General features: G+C 34.8%; 1 protein-coding gene and 1 long non-coding RNA gene across 3 annotated transcripts in view; one reads left to right on the plus strand and one right to left on the minus strand.

The window, feature by feature from the left end:
* Positions 1-15,191, minus strand: part of FBLN2 (fibulin 2) — a 136,480-nt gene that overhangs the window by 68,712 nt on the left and 52,577 nt on the right. The window lies entirely within an intron of this gene.
* The window catches only part of LOC148126855 (uncharacterized), a 107,597-nt gene that overhangs the window by 24,200 nt on the left and 68,206 nt on the right, over positions 1-15,191 (plus strand). The window contains exon 3 of the long non-coding RNA XR_015741644.1: positions 10,150-10,280. This is a non-coding gene — a long non-coding RNA (uncharacterized LOC148126855). The remainder of the gene's footprint in view (positions 1-10,149; positions 10,281-15,191) is intronic.

Here is a 15,191-nt window from a genome sequence, read left to right on the forward strand (position 1 = left end):
GCATCACTGATAAATATTAGTTTAAAAGGAAATTCCTCTGGGGTGATGAAGTCCTCTAATTTGATAAAGTCTAAACTTTGCTGATCTATAGACTTTCTGTGCTCAGGCTCAATACAGAAGGTTAATAGGATATATTGAATAGTTTATGGTCCATAATTTGAAGCATACTAAATTAGCTGTCCAGTGGCAGAAAAGCATTAAGCTGATGAGCCACTCAAGATTCAATCTATCAGTAAAACAGATATAAATGCCATATTAACATCCAAGGTAAGCCAAGATAAGTATATGCACATAATACCTCTAAATATAAATAAGGTATTAATGAAAGGCTTATTAGCTTCATCATACGGAACAACAAATTAAGATTGACAAACATTAATTCACATATATTTTGTTGCTGAAGATCCATTTAACAGTCATTCTAAATATTCTATAACATTAATGTCTGAAACCATAGGATATCTAGGTTTAGAAAAATGTAGCCATACAGTCACTAATAAATTTTCTCCTAGTGGTAGATTTCATCAAAATAATTGCATTTTTAAAAATCTCTACATTTTTAATTTCTCCTCCAAAGAAAAACCTGGAAAGAGAAAAGTATGTTCTGAATCTGGCAAGTACAGCTTATGAAATATAACAGATAATGAAGAAGAGATCAAATTTTTATCCTCTCTGAATGTGAGCCATGATCCAGGTAAAGGTCCTTTTGCACATACTTATAAATAAAACAGAAAGGGCAAGGACTGATTAGATTCCATCTGAAATGGAATATTGTTATGGGAGATACCTTTTCTGAAATAAGTAAAAATATTTTAATTGCTTTAGGAATTAAGGAATTTTTTTTAAAAAAATAAAAGCGGAATGCATAGTGCTTACATTACCTTGTTTAATTTATTGCTATGAAAATATTCTACTCTAAATTATCTCTGAAATGGAATATTGTAATGGGAGTTATTAGTTGATGTGAGTTCTGAAAAAGAGGAGCAAGGATGTTTAAATCATCCTGATCACCATATCTTTTTTGTTCACATATTGGATTTTTTTATTTGCATTCTGAAGTCGAACACAGTAGACACAGAGCAAAAATATGTTACCCTAAGGCTTACTTTTCTAAGTTTAAGATTAACATTGTTGAATTAAGATGGACCTTTTCCATCATTAGACTATTCATCTTCCACTGTGATGCAGAAACCAAACATTATATTGGCAACAGACATGGAATAGGAGGAAGAAGGAATAATATGTATTTTCACCACCTTGAGATATTGATAAAAATAATAAAGGTGGGATACATATAAGTAAATGAATAAAATAACATCTAAATCCTGAAATCAAATCTGGTAGGATTTCTTCCTCAAACACCTTTTCCCCCCAATATCCAGGTAAGTCTAATGTTCAAGTATTTGAATCAAAGACTGAAATCTAGGGACAGGGCAAAATTTGATAATTGATCATAGCTTTGTAAAGATCTTAATCAATCCTAACTAATGATGACTATTGGACACACACTTAAAATGTTCTTAACAATACATGAAAATAAGTTGCCATTGTCAGTCTTCTTTTGGAGTATGCTTTTTATATTCTGGGATATGCGTTTAAACTCATAGCCCTGGATTTTCCTGGTGGTTTCTCATCCAAATGTTAACTAGGCCTGAATTTTTGGTTTCTGAGATCAGTTTAGATTACTAGGTGTTACCTTCTAGTTGAAAGATCATGACCTATGACTGAAATAATTAAATTGTAGATGATTCTAGCATGAAGTGCTATATTGACAACATATCCAAGTGACTGGACAAATACAAATGCTGAAAATTTGTTATAGATTTTCTATAAAAAGGATAATTGATTGAAGTTATAGAATATTACCACAAGAGAAGTAAGAATAGTTTAAACAAATCAGTTTAACTTTAGTCTATTAGTTGCCCTGGTCTGAATTGGATCTGGAAAGAGTTTTGCTTGATATTTCATTCCATTCATTAGCTGATCTTCCAAACTTTCAGTGATGATATTCCCCATCTATTTGTAAGCAATTGCTATTATAACCTGTATCTCACATTTTTTAAAAATTGCATAACTAATTGAATAATAACTAATTGAAGAGTTTCAATGTTAGAAATTTGAGTTTGGGATTCTGATAATATATTATGGATGCTTTCACAAATCAGCCATTAGGAACTTAACCAGTTATAAAGTACCACTTTCATAAAATGTTAGCTACATTTATTCTAGTGTCGTCACCCAATCCTACATGCTCCATACAATCCTGCATGACTTTGTCCTTTAGGCAGGTAGGCATTCTTCCAGAGAAAGCTTGATCTGTAGTTATTCAGCCTTGATTACCTTTTGAAGGCAACATTCTAGAATCCATGTGGGATCCAGTCTCATTCTTGAGTATAAAGTTAACGGGGTTTGGCAATACCACAGTGGAAGACGTTTTGCAACTTATAGGCACTTAATTCAAGATTACAGGCTTAGTATGAAGACCTCACCCCTTTCCTAAGAGGTCTGTAGGGGGCGTGCATAAGTGCACCATCCCTGTCCTATTGTTTCTTTTATTTTTCTTATATGTACCCATTTCCTGTATTCATAACTATGTATATACTGATACCTATTAACTTGTAAGCGATTGACAAATCAAAACAAACAAATAAATAAATAAAAAATAAAAAGACAAATACCTTGATTGGAATTTTGCTTATTGTAGTCCCAATTACACATACAAGTATTTATGTATCTATTTCCTTTTTACAATTTTTCTCCCTTTTTGTAAGTTTCTTATGGTATATCCTTCAAAATTCATGCTTTCATACGTTGCTTCCTCCCAGAATCAATCTTTTAGATCTTTGCTCTTCTTCCAGTAATAGGATCTTTTAAATTAAACTGTGTTCAATAAATAATTAACCTTTGCTTCGCTTTTTAAATTAAAAATCTCAAGTTCCAAAATGGGACAAATAGATGTATTTCCTTATCTCATGCACCGAATAGAATAAGCATCAGGCTGTATTATCTGATTAACTTTCTTCCTAAAACAAATGAACATTTAATATTCTCTTGGACTATAGTGATGAATACTTTGTATACTTTGAATTATCTGGGACAGAGGTCAGCTAATTTAGATCTTAGCTTACAATTTCACAAGACAATGGTTTTTAACGCTAAGCTTGAATGGAAGAGAAGGAAGGCTCTGCAGATACTCAAAAGTATTTCAATTTTGAAACCTCTCTTCTATCCTCAGGTTTAAATAACATATTTCAAGTATAACTCAATTCCTGGTGATTTCAAGAACATATTCACGTTATTTGCTTGATATCTCCTACTGCTATCTTTGGGGGTGTTTTCATCATTTTCCCAATCATACTAAAGTCGTGGTATTTTTGGTGATTTCCTATTTAAGTACTAACAGGTACTTGAGTGAGAGACCATATGTGAGAAATACTTCATTTCCATTCCTTTCGGACTTATTTTGGCAGCGAAACTGCATCACCATTGGCTTTTCAATAAAGATTTCTGCTTACAGAGCTCCATTCACAAATACTCCTAAATTGGTTCCAGATAAAATGGGGCCAGCTAGTAGGATCATGTGACCTCAGTTCCTTTTTTTTTAACCTATTGCCTAAGGAAACAACTTCTGAATGTTTCTGTTTGTGGAACATTGTCATTATGCTCAGTTTTCATGCTACTAACAGTGATATTCAATCTGACCAGGATTATCAAACTACTAGTTTATGTTTAAGTTATTGTTCATTCTAAGTAGCCCTGGGGTTTAGATAAACGTTCTGCTTTTTGGTGCACCATTCTTTTTATTGCTTACAAACTTATACAGCAATCCATGGAAATAATTTTGAAAGTTTATCCTGCCATGCAGATTTTTAGCAATTATGGTTTCACTGTAAATATTTTCTGCTGTCTCATTTAGCCCATTAATGAACATTTTGATTCATGTGGAACATAATTTGTTACCTTGTCTAGTCTGATATTAATGCAGCTAATGCTACTCTCCAGCAACCAAAATATTAGCAACAGCAATGCCAGAAAGATTAGAAACCCATTCATATTTAAACATTAATGGAAAGTGAACAAAAAGAGGTAAATAATCACATGCAGTCATTTCTCAGGAGATTTGAATCACCGCCCAACTGACTGTTGCTGTATTGTGGTTCTGAGGATATTATACAAGCTTTCTTGTGTTCACCACTCCCAAAACACAAGCATCCTTGATCAAGCTGGTTTTCATAATGCACCCTGAATGCCACATACTTTTCCAAGGGACTCCCAAATACAAAACCAGGGTATCATTTGATGTATGGAAAGTGCCAGGAATATCTATCCTTTTTAACTAAAACTTCTCCAACCTCATCTCCTCTCATAAAAGACATTGTATGATTTTTTTCTGTTCCACCCAACACCCAAAAAATGGGAAGGAGACATTTTTGTTTTCATTCTTAATCCAATCTACCCTGTTTTATATATCTCCAACAATTTAATATCATTTAGAAAGCTTACATACCTAAAAGGCATTCATGACAATCACAAGATAAGCATTGTTACTTAGAGCACAAAAAAGGAAAGATAGCAACTCAACAAATAGAGATGTAAGCTAAGATGTGGGTGTTTATTTATACAAATACTATTCACTACTGTATATTGTTCCATCCTTGCAAACCATCCTAAATTTCACTATGTCCATCCACAAATTCATATATTGTGTTTTGTATTTTAAAGCACTAACCTCTTTTTCAGGTTCTTCTCAACTCTATCCAACCACATCCAACTTTCCTGGTCTTTCTTTTCTTTTCAACTGATTCACTCTTCCTTCTTGTATCTGCTGTGCAATTCAACCCACGTTTACAAATCTCTCCAAATGACAAACCCCCTCAATGTACTTTTTCCCATATATTGTTTGTTCACTTTTGTATTCAGATCTCTGTCATTCAGCAGTCATACATTCTAGACCCAATCACTTTGTGTAACAAAATTTCTTAAGTACCCCATTTCCACTGTTTTCAATTTACTTTTATGTTTTTCCTGATGTACAAACCATCACTTCCACATAACAAAATAGACTCTTAAACCCAACCAGTTTTGCTTCTTTCAACAAACATTCTTTATTCGCAACAAACCATATATGACCTCTTTACATTTGCTCCTTTTTTTAAATTCCCCAATCTAATCATTATTCTATCATGGTACATAGGTTCATCTGTGTGTTCAATTGTTCACCATTTGCATGTAAATTGCAATCATTCATTCTTATTTGATATGCTGATGTTCAGATTCATATTCCTCATTGCCTCATACAGTTTACCAAACATTTCCTGAAAATCATTCAAGTTCTAAGCCAACAATACAATAATATTTGTCTCTAAATAACTAAACCAAGGGGCATTCCACATCCTTTCTTACCTTCCCACTTAAAAGTTGAACTATTCATCAAACATTCAGTTTTTTCTCACAATGCTTTCATTTACCAATTTTATTACTTCCCACCAAGTTCAATTACATACTCACACAGAACATTAAATAACTTTACACAGTTCAGTCCAATTCACTTTGTCATATACTACCTCTAAAAGTTTCTTTCTCACATCCATGCATTTCTCAGTATCCTGCTGAAAAAGAAAATTTGGTCTGTACAGCTCCCACTCAGCTTATGCTTCCCCCCTTTTCCCCTTACAAATTCTACTCATTGTCTCTTTTCAACCAACTTAATTTGCATTCATTCCAACTGTTATTTCTTCTGTATAGGAAAATGATAACAGCACACTTACAATCATTAGCTTTTGTACTGGTTAAGTATGTTGCACAGCCACCCCGTATTTTAAACTGTAGCCATATTTTTCAATTTCTGCAGTCATATGTCCTACCTCTGCAAATTTACAATTTTTCAATATTGTCATAGCATGTATGACTTCATCAATTTTGTCTTGAACACAAATATCTCTAGCATTTGTTTTAACTACACTCTTGAACATATTCCCACCAGTCCCATACAAATCCGTAAAGTATTCCTGTCATTTGTTTTCAGCCCAAATTTAGTCTCATCATTTTTATTTCTTTAAATTCTCTTCACTCTGTGGGAGCTCCTTGTTTAGACATCTTCACTCATTGGAATTCAACACATTCCAAAGTCACATTTTCTCTGCATCTGTTGATCTTAATTGTTTCTTGTTCAGTTTCATTACATTTTTGCAACTATCTTTTCCTGTGAATGCATATTGCATAATGCCTCTCATCCTCATCTTACAGCAATCATTCTCCTCTATGTATGTTTGCTTCTGGTTGTTTATTTTCCAGAATACTTATTCTGCTTTCCTTTTTTGTTCATTTTATTACTTTAAAATGGAATAGAGTGGATGGGACCTTGGAGATGATCTAGTCCAGATCCCTGCTCAAGCAGGACAACCTATACCGTTCTACCAAGTTCAATTACACTCACACAGAACATTAAATAACATTATACAGTTCAGCCCAATTCACTTTGTCATGCACTATCTCTAAAATTTTCTTTCTGCCCAGTGACTGTCCAGTCTCTTCTTAAAAACCTCCAGTGATGAAGCACCTATGATTTCTGAAGGCAAGCTGAACTTTTCTATAAATATATGCCTAAGGCGTAAGTGTGAATTTCTAATAAGTGTGAAAGAATTATCTCCCTCCCTAATTACTTGGATCACCTACTTATGTCCAAAGATTTATAACAAAGGGGATATAAAAGGAAAACAGTCTACTTGCCTGCCTGCCTGCCTGCCTGCCTGTTGTGCAGAAAAGACATTTGTCATTGTTAACTTGTCTTGGGAGTTAATAATTGTCTCATGCTCCTGAAATATCTCCATCCTTGGGGTTATTGGTAAACAGTGGTATATGTGGCAACCTACCCTTTAGGTGATATCACAAAAATCAAGACAGCTGGAGGCCAAGAATTTCTTTGTGGCATCAACTGAGAAAAGCTTCAACAGGAAAAGGTATAACTAGGCTGATATGTTAGTCATGCTTACCTTGCAATGAAATAAATGGGATTTCTGCATTCTTGTTTTGCTTAGAGAAGGAAACAGTGCAGTCCTCAGCTGGATGCTTTACAGCCACAGATAAACAATAGCATATGAAATGTCACTTCATAAATACTTTTTGAACACCCTGAGGAGTTCATTTTTTTCCCTTCATTCTAATCTTACTCAGAATAGGGTTGTCTGCTGATACTGAATGGCACCCCAACATTTAACAATGCTGCTGGTGAACAATGCAACACTTTGTTTATTTTTTAAAGCAAGAGTTCCATATCGCAAGTCTGATTATACAGTGGAGAGAAAAATGAATAAAAATAATCCAAAGCCCTTTAATGAGCCATTCAGAGAAATAAATATATGTGGTATAGGTTGGATTTTTGATTTGGCTTTTTTTATTCATACAGCATTAACTACCGATAACAATTACTAGAAAACTTGCTAAGTTATCCAAAACCTGGGATAGTTCCCAAAAATGTATGAGATAATTTATACTTACCACGGTAAGTATTTTAATTTCAAGATATTCCTTTTATGGTTGTTCAAAGTTATTTGCTATGGTCAAAGACCTGTTTTGATAGGGATTAGTAGCTGTGAATGTTCTATGTTCTATAGAGAGGTCTCCAAACTTGGCAACGTTAAGACTTGTAGACTTCAACTCCCAGAATTCCTCAGCCAGCTATTCTGGAAGTTGAAGTCTACAAGTCTTAACGTTGCCAAGTTTGAAGACTCCTGTTCTATAAAAATGGAATGCTACCTCCAAAGCGCAGTGCCAACAAACCTTTTCTCATGAGTGGACAGTCAATTACCTGACTATCTTCTTCTCATTCTCCATATTGTCCATCATATGCTTTATATAGAGGTTTTTTAGAAATGTCATTTTTGCAGTAATTTAGCATTTATTTTTCTGCATTGCAAGATTATTGATCATGGGATCATTTTTGCGACCTTCTCACAAGCACAATCAATACGGAAGCCAGATTCACTTAACAAGCGTGTCGCTAATTTAACAACTGCAGTGATTCACTTAACAAATGTTGTAAGAACAGTCATAAAAATGGGGCAAAATTCACTTAACAAATTTCTCACTTAGCAACATAAATTCTGAGCTCAATTGTGGTTATAAGTCGAGGACTACCTGTATTAGCAGCTCTCTGGCTAATTACCCTATGCATTGTCAGGTGCTTGTGACGATACCCCAATTCAGACTTTCAAATTTGAGTTTGCCTGGCTTTCTGTTTGCATCAGTTGGCTCGGGACAAAGGATTTTGACCAGGCATGTTCAACCCATAGCCCACGAGCCACAAGCAATCCTGGATGGCTAGTAAAACAGCACCACAAGATTATATGGTTTACATATAGTAACTATATTGTGTATTTTATTTGCAGCACAAACCAAAAGATTGGACACACACGATTTAGACAGAAGATAAATTCTTTTTTGTCTCATTCTTGGAAATATAGAATATATAGCAAGGTCTCATATTGTAGTCTCAGCATTTGTGAGTTTGTTGATGGGAAACAGAATCAAAATCAGATTGATGCGGTGCAGTGAGAAAATATTTACTTACAAAGCCCAGGAACCCCTGAGGGCCAGTACATTTTATTAAAATATGTTTTGAGACAATGATTGTTCCAAGGCCACTGTTTGAGGCATCAAAGTAGCAGTTTCTAAACAGAACTGAAGAAGGTGTCAAATTTTCTTCAATGATACAAACTAAAAACCAGGCATTGCTTAGGTTTAATTCAAAGATATAGACATGGTACATGTTCATTCTACACTAAAGCAAATAAATGTAAAATCAATACCAGCTAACTACTGAAGCTTTCTCTGTTTATTAGATTCTGTAATCAATGTTTGTGCACGATTTTGGGAATAGTTTCTGGATTAATGAAAAAGTTGAGACCCTTAAGTTGTTCTTTGATTCTTTTAACTAGGAGAGCTCTTAAATCCCCAGGAAACCATTGTGGCTTGAGCTGTAATTGCTATTAGACTTCATGTGAGAGAGATGGCTAGGAGAGATGGAAGTAATCAACACATTTTTGTTGATTTTTGTTCTGCTTAAAATTCAATATTATGGTCTGAACGGGAAGACCTGTTTAGTTATAGATAAAGTAAGGAAATTATAAGTAAATAGAGAAAATGTATGCGTATGTACGTACACACACACACACACAAAATTATTCATACTATCATTGCTTACACAACCTTAATAAAAAATTTAGAGAATGCCATATACACTCTGGTACATGGGAAAAATTGTTGCAGCCATCTTGCCATGGCCACCTTGGCATGGCCAACTCACCGCAGCCAACTTGCACCAGGCAATGCACTCTGGCCAGTTCACTGCAGGACAGCTTGCTGCAGGATAATACAACAATTGGCCATGGCAAGTTGGCCACGGCAAGTTGGCTGCAACAAATTGGCCATGCCCAGTTGACCACACTGAGTTGTCCTAGACCTAGGTAGGCCAAGGTATATCTTCAAGTATTCTGACTTCAGACCAATTAATAATCAGCAAAGATACTTTTCTGAAATGAAGGCTGAGTTCAGTAATGTATGCAACCAAGGTACTTCTACCAAGACAGTACTTCTACTTGGTCTTATTTTTAAAAAAATGATTATTTTTAAAGGGTACAGTAGATTCTGTTTTAAAATATATGAATTAATTTTGTATATATGCCACTTTTCAAGAATGGTACTCAGATCAGGTAGCCATAAATCATAATAAAACTAAATATATAATTAAATTATCTCTGCATGAAAGCATATTTGCTGCTTGACAAAAGAAAGTCTTCTAAATATTTACAAAGGGATGGAGGCGGGATCCAAAAGTGAGCACTTCCAGTATTAATAGAGACTGTATCAGAAAGACATTCAGGGGGAATATGGAAGCTTTCCTATCTAAGCTAGGACTTTGTCATAATCTCATGCAACTGAAGCCCAATGGAGAGGGATGCGTTGACAAGGGTTTTGTTATTTCCTAATTTTTGTTAGAACAAATTGTTTATTTGCAACTGGTTTATCTTACTGTTCCATCATGAGATCAGGATTTTATAGTGGTCTCTGCACTGCTCGCTTACCATCTTGGACACATTTCTCCTAGATGTAGATGTATACCATATCTGAGGAGCCATCTCTTTCCAATAGGACAAGCCCATACCATTTGGACCAGCAGAAGAGGCCCGCTACAGATCTCATCTTCTAAGGAATTAAAGCAGACAAGGTCAAAAAGAAATGTGGCCTCCATCTTAATGGAACAATCTACTGTACCATCAGAGGTAGGAATCGCCTCCTCCCTTTTGGCCTTACACATTGTATTCACAATGGTTATAGAAACTTGTAACATAATTAGATGTAATATTTATTTGTGCAATTTATCTTCTGTGGATAAATCCTTATGGACTGTATGAAAACATTTACATTTTTATTGAATTAACTGGGGAAAAAACCCCAAATAATATTACAGAGTCATGGCAAATCTAAGATTTAAAAAAAACTGCATATAAATATTCTTTTTGAAATGGCTGACACTATATAACTTAGATACTGTTGTACAATTGACAAAGTCAATTTAAATATTTTGTGTGTGTGCTAGGAGTATGCATCTATGAGCTGTTTTCAATCAAACGATGGTTTTGAATGGTAACTAAAAATAGCTACATAAAATAGCCACTATTCCTCTTTGCATTCATTGGTACCTAAGGGTAAAAAGCAAACAGTAGGGTATAATTGTTCTTTGCATCTCATTCATAAGTTGAAAAATTTGGGAATTTGCAAATGGGAAGCAGAAGTAGGGCTGGGCTGTTAGATACTCTAGGAGAGAGTTCTGTTTAAACAGATGCTGTGTCACCATGGTGATCTTACAAATACATAAACTTGCCACCTATTAAGAACATTTCACTAAGAATCTTGCAAGAGAATTGCAAGATGTTCTTTGGAATGAAGGCAAGCATGATATAAAAAGTGACCTCACATCCATTATTTGGTTCTGAAGGCACTTTTGTCTTCCTTACTGAAATGTCAAACGTGCATAACAGCAATCAAATATTGCTCTATGCAAAAGAAAAACAAAAAACCGTATCAGAGCATGTATTTTATTTTTTTCAGTTGGATTCCTTATTCATCTTTAAAGAATATAAAAGCTTTAAAAATGGGGAAATGCGCTGAAGATTGAAGCATGAGTCACCTGCAAAAATAGCTCTATATCTAGCCAGTTCTGGGGTGATTTTCCCTAGAGTTTGAGAACGCATTGCCTTATGGCTGATTCCAGAATGGTTCTGCTTATTGAACTCTGTTTTCAAGCCTCCAAAAGAATGAGACCTTGAAACCAGTGAGATGAGATTTGATATCACAAGTCAATTGAAAGGATAGATGTAAGTGTCTGGAAGTGAATAGTGTACAACTTTTGCTTGGATTGATTGCCATGTTTTCTGTTTAGGTCAGCAACATGTCAATGCACAAATATAACTTTCTTTAAAGGTAAAGGTTTCCCCTATTCAGTCACTTCGACTCAGGGGAGGGGAGAGAATACTCATCTCCGTTTCTTAGGCAAAAAAGCCAGTGTTGTCCAAAGACATGTCTGTGGTCATGTGGCCAGGATGACTATATCTTGAGGTGCACAGAATACTGTTATCTTCCCACCCAAGTGGTACCTATTTATCTACTTATATTTTTATGCTTTCAAACTGCTAAATGGAACTGAGGCAATTAAGGGGAGCTTACCCTGTCATGTAGCCCTTGGGTCTCGAACTTAGGCTTTCCAGCTGATAAGTTCAACATCTTTAACCACTGAGCCAACCCTAGCCCTAACTCTTTGACTTTCTTTAGTGCTTTAGAATAGATGTAGGTGAAAATGAATATATCTTTCTGAATATTCTTTCTCAAAAATATACATGCTTTAAATAATATTCCCCTTTCCTATAAAGTAATACAAGACTTGATGAATTGGAAGACAGTTGAATCAGTGTGCAGCCTAATGGCATTGCGAAGCCACAAACAGAACATGCTTTCAGTAGTATGCCCTCCAAGAATTATTATGCTGCCTTTCTTACCAATCTAGAGCCTATAAATAGAAGTCACTGTCACTTTATCCTTTGAAAACCGAGACTGCCATCTTCTAGGCCATTTAGGTTGGTAGGGATATCTTTATATTTAATGAACTCTGTCACTATATACACGTTTTTTAAAAAAATAAGTTTATCCCCTCCCACATTTAACCTTGGCCTTTGAGGGACTTGATCATTTTCTATTTAAATAGTAATTAATTAAATAAATGAATTAAATCTATGTAGTACGATCCTTTTCCAATCATGTAGTAAAAGGTCTCTATTTCTATGAATTTAAGCACCATAGTTTATTAGATTTAGACTCATTTTATCCTTACAAGCACACAAAGCTAGCTTATCAATCTGCTACAAAGTCCATGGCTCTACAAACGTTCTTTTTAAAAAATAAATGGAAAGTAAATGTTTTCAGCATTGGATGGATTAAATTTCAAATATTTTCATTTAAAAATGATTAAATGATTAAAAATGATTGCTTTCCTGATGGATTGTGCCTAAAAGCAATATGGAAAAATACAGAATAGCTGTTCTTGTACAGGACTCACATTTGTGCTCCCTCTAATTCTCAAGTGAGCGTATGAAGAAAACCAAAGTCAACAGGTTGTACAACTTTTTTCAAAAGTCAGAGTTAGAGAACAGAAGTCTTTTTCTTTTATTTAAGTCTCATTTTTTATGTGTGGTTAAAATCCAAGAACTCACAACTCTCTCTCTCTCTCTCTCTCTCTCTCTCTCTCTCCCTCCCTCTCTCTCTCTCTCTCTCTCTCTCTCTGTCCTTCTCCCTCTCCCTCTCTCTCCCTCTTTCCTTCCCTCCCTCCCTCTCTCATTTCTGGAGTTGTGTTGTATTTCTAATATGAATGCAAAATAGTTTGGTGGTGCAGATGTAACCACTACTGCAACTTCTTTAAAAAAAAACTTTTTTTTCTGAACTCCCAAGACCCTTCCACATTTCTCTCTCTGAACTCCCAAGACCCTTCCACATTTCTCTCTCTGAACTCCCAAGACCCTTCTATTCCTCAAACTGTACATATAAAATTTCAGAGTTAAAAGAAAATAAACTTTTATTTACTGCCACACATACAGATCAGTCCCAACAATCAACTTTAGAGCCTTACTACCCTACTAATGAGCCGGTTATCTGGATAGAAAATGATGAAGGAGGGGAGGGGGAGGGGGGAGAAAGAAGTTGAAATTTGTTGCCTGAGACAAGAAGCAAAATGGTGATCCCATTCCACATACAAAAGTGAACCTTTTTGTTAAATGAATCTTGCTTCAAAGTAATAGACAGCATTCTACCTCCAAGAGGACAGCCACCTAATAGAGAGAGCATATAGGGCATAAGCTATACTATTCTGCAAGTTCCCCACCTCTCATCCTAGTTCTTAGTCCTAGTTATCTACCTCTCTCTATCTTATAGTCCAGTCTGATCTGATATTTTCTTAGTTATTTGGTCATTATAAGTCTAGTGATATGAAAGATACCATCCTTTTATCTGTTACCAGTGTTAACAATTTATTTATAAAATATAAAGACCACCTCAGTCTAATTAGATCTGGGCAGTTGACAATGTTACAGTGATAGACTGGCATGCTTTTTCCTATGACGGGAAGGAACTATTATTCTTTCCCTAAGGCAACAAACTGTTTTGGATGAGTCGTTGCTTACAGGTCAAATTACAGTGTGACATACACAATAAAAGAACACTATAAATAAAACAAATAGGCAAACCAAGCCAAAGTTTCCAGAAATAGCTATAGGAAAGGAGCAATTTGTAGCAAAAGGCAGAACAAAAAATCCCCCTCCTTAATCCATTATTAATATGGCCATGGTCAGGAAAATGAATGTAATCTTATATAATATTTATTAAAAGCCACTCCTATACTGTCATACCTTCTAAGCTATAAAACAAAGAGAATTCTTTCTGTACTACCACAGATTTATAAATGTTTTCCTTAATGGCATCACTTTATCAACTGAAAGAATTAGAAGAAATCAAAAATGTAAAGTGAAAAATCCCAGTTGATGTGAAATATTCAGTAGTCAAAAGTAACATCATCCTACATGCTTAATGAATATATAGTTGACTCAAGGAAGTGGTAGACAGTTTTGATCTTTGGGCTCAAGAAAAGATGTAATATGCTGAAATAGTAAATAAACTGTTAATCAAAGCAAGTAAGATAATGACAAGTTTAAACAAGGTCATTAAGGTTAAGGATATTTGGAAGACAACAATAAATTGAATCATTTAAGCAATATTTTTTTCCAGTAAAAACATACAACGGTAAAAGTTGGACATCAAGAAAAAGTTAAAGAAGATAAATGCCTTTGAATTAAATTGACTAAATAAAAATGATGACCAGCAGAACTTACAGATTTTAGGCATTATGGTGCAATGGGACTAGAAAAAGTGGGTTTGTCCAGTAAGGTTGAGCAAAGTAGAAGAACAGGAAGACCTTGAATAAGTGGAAATATAATATCAAGGAACTCATTAGAAACTTCTTGAAACAGAATTGAATTATTACTGAAGGCAAGACATGATGGGAAGCATTTGTCCATATAGTCATTTGACAATATACAATTAGTTTCAGAATTGTTTTTGTTTACTTCTTAAGAAAGGAGTTTAATTTTTACATTGATTGGAGCAGTAATCCTTAAAATGGTTTTACCCGTACTACGCCCAAGAATTATAAATTAAGAACAAGTACATGGTGCACATAGTATGCACTATTAGTCAGGATTTTATCCAAGAATCTCATCAAACAGCTCTCTGGATAACCATTTTCTAGGCTAAAATGTAGAAGCATTTGAATCATTCCTTGTGTACACAACACTTTAACTGCATTTCAACTGTTTGCAGCCTTAGGGATTGGAAATAGTCAGGATGTCTTCTTCATATATGCACCGCAGCGCACTGATAATGGCATGGAAACAGACTTGGCTTGGTATTAAAACTTGGCTATAGAGTATGTAAATCCAGAAAGACGTGAAGCAAATCTATACAGTCATTCCCTAAAGTAAATTCAAGAAACTGTATCATTCCAAGGATTTTATGACCATACAATTAACAGTAATGTCCACTATTTGGAAGTGAATAACAGTTTTCTCAGTATAGCAGAGAAGATGGCTATC

This window comes from Pseudonaja textilis, chromosome 2 (genome assembly GCF_049901715.1).
Source record: "Pseudonaja textilis isolate UNSWEBS1 chromosome 2, rPseTex1.2, whole genome shotgun sequence".
Taxonomy (NCBI): Eukaryota; Metazoa; Chordata; class Lepidosauria; order Squamata; family Elapidae; genus Pseudonaja; species Pseudonaja textilis.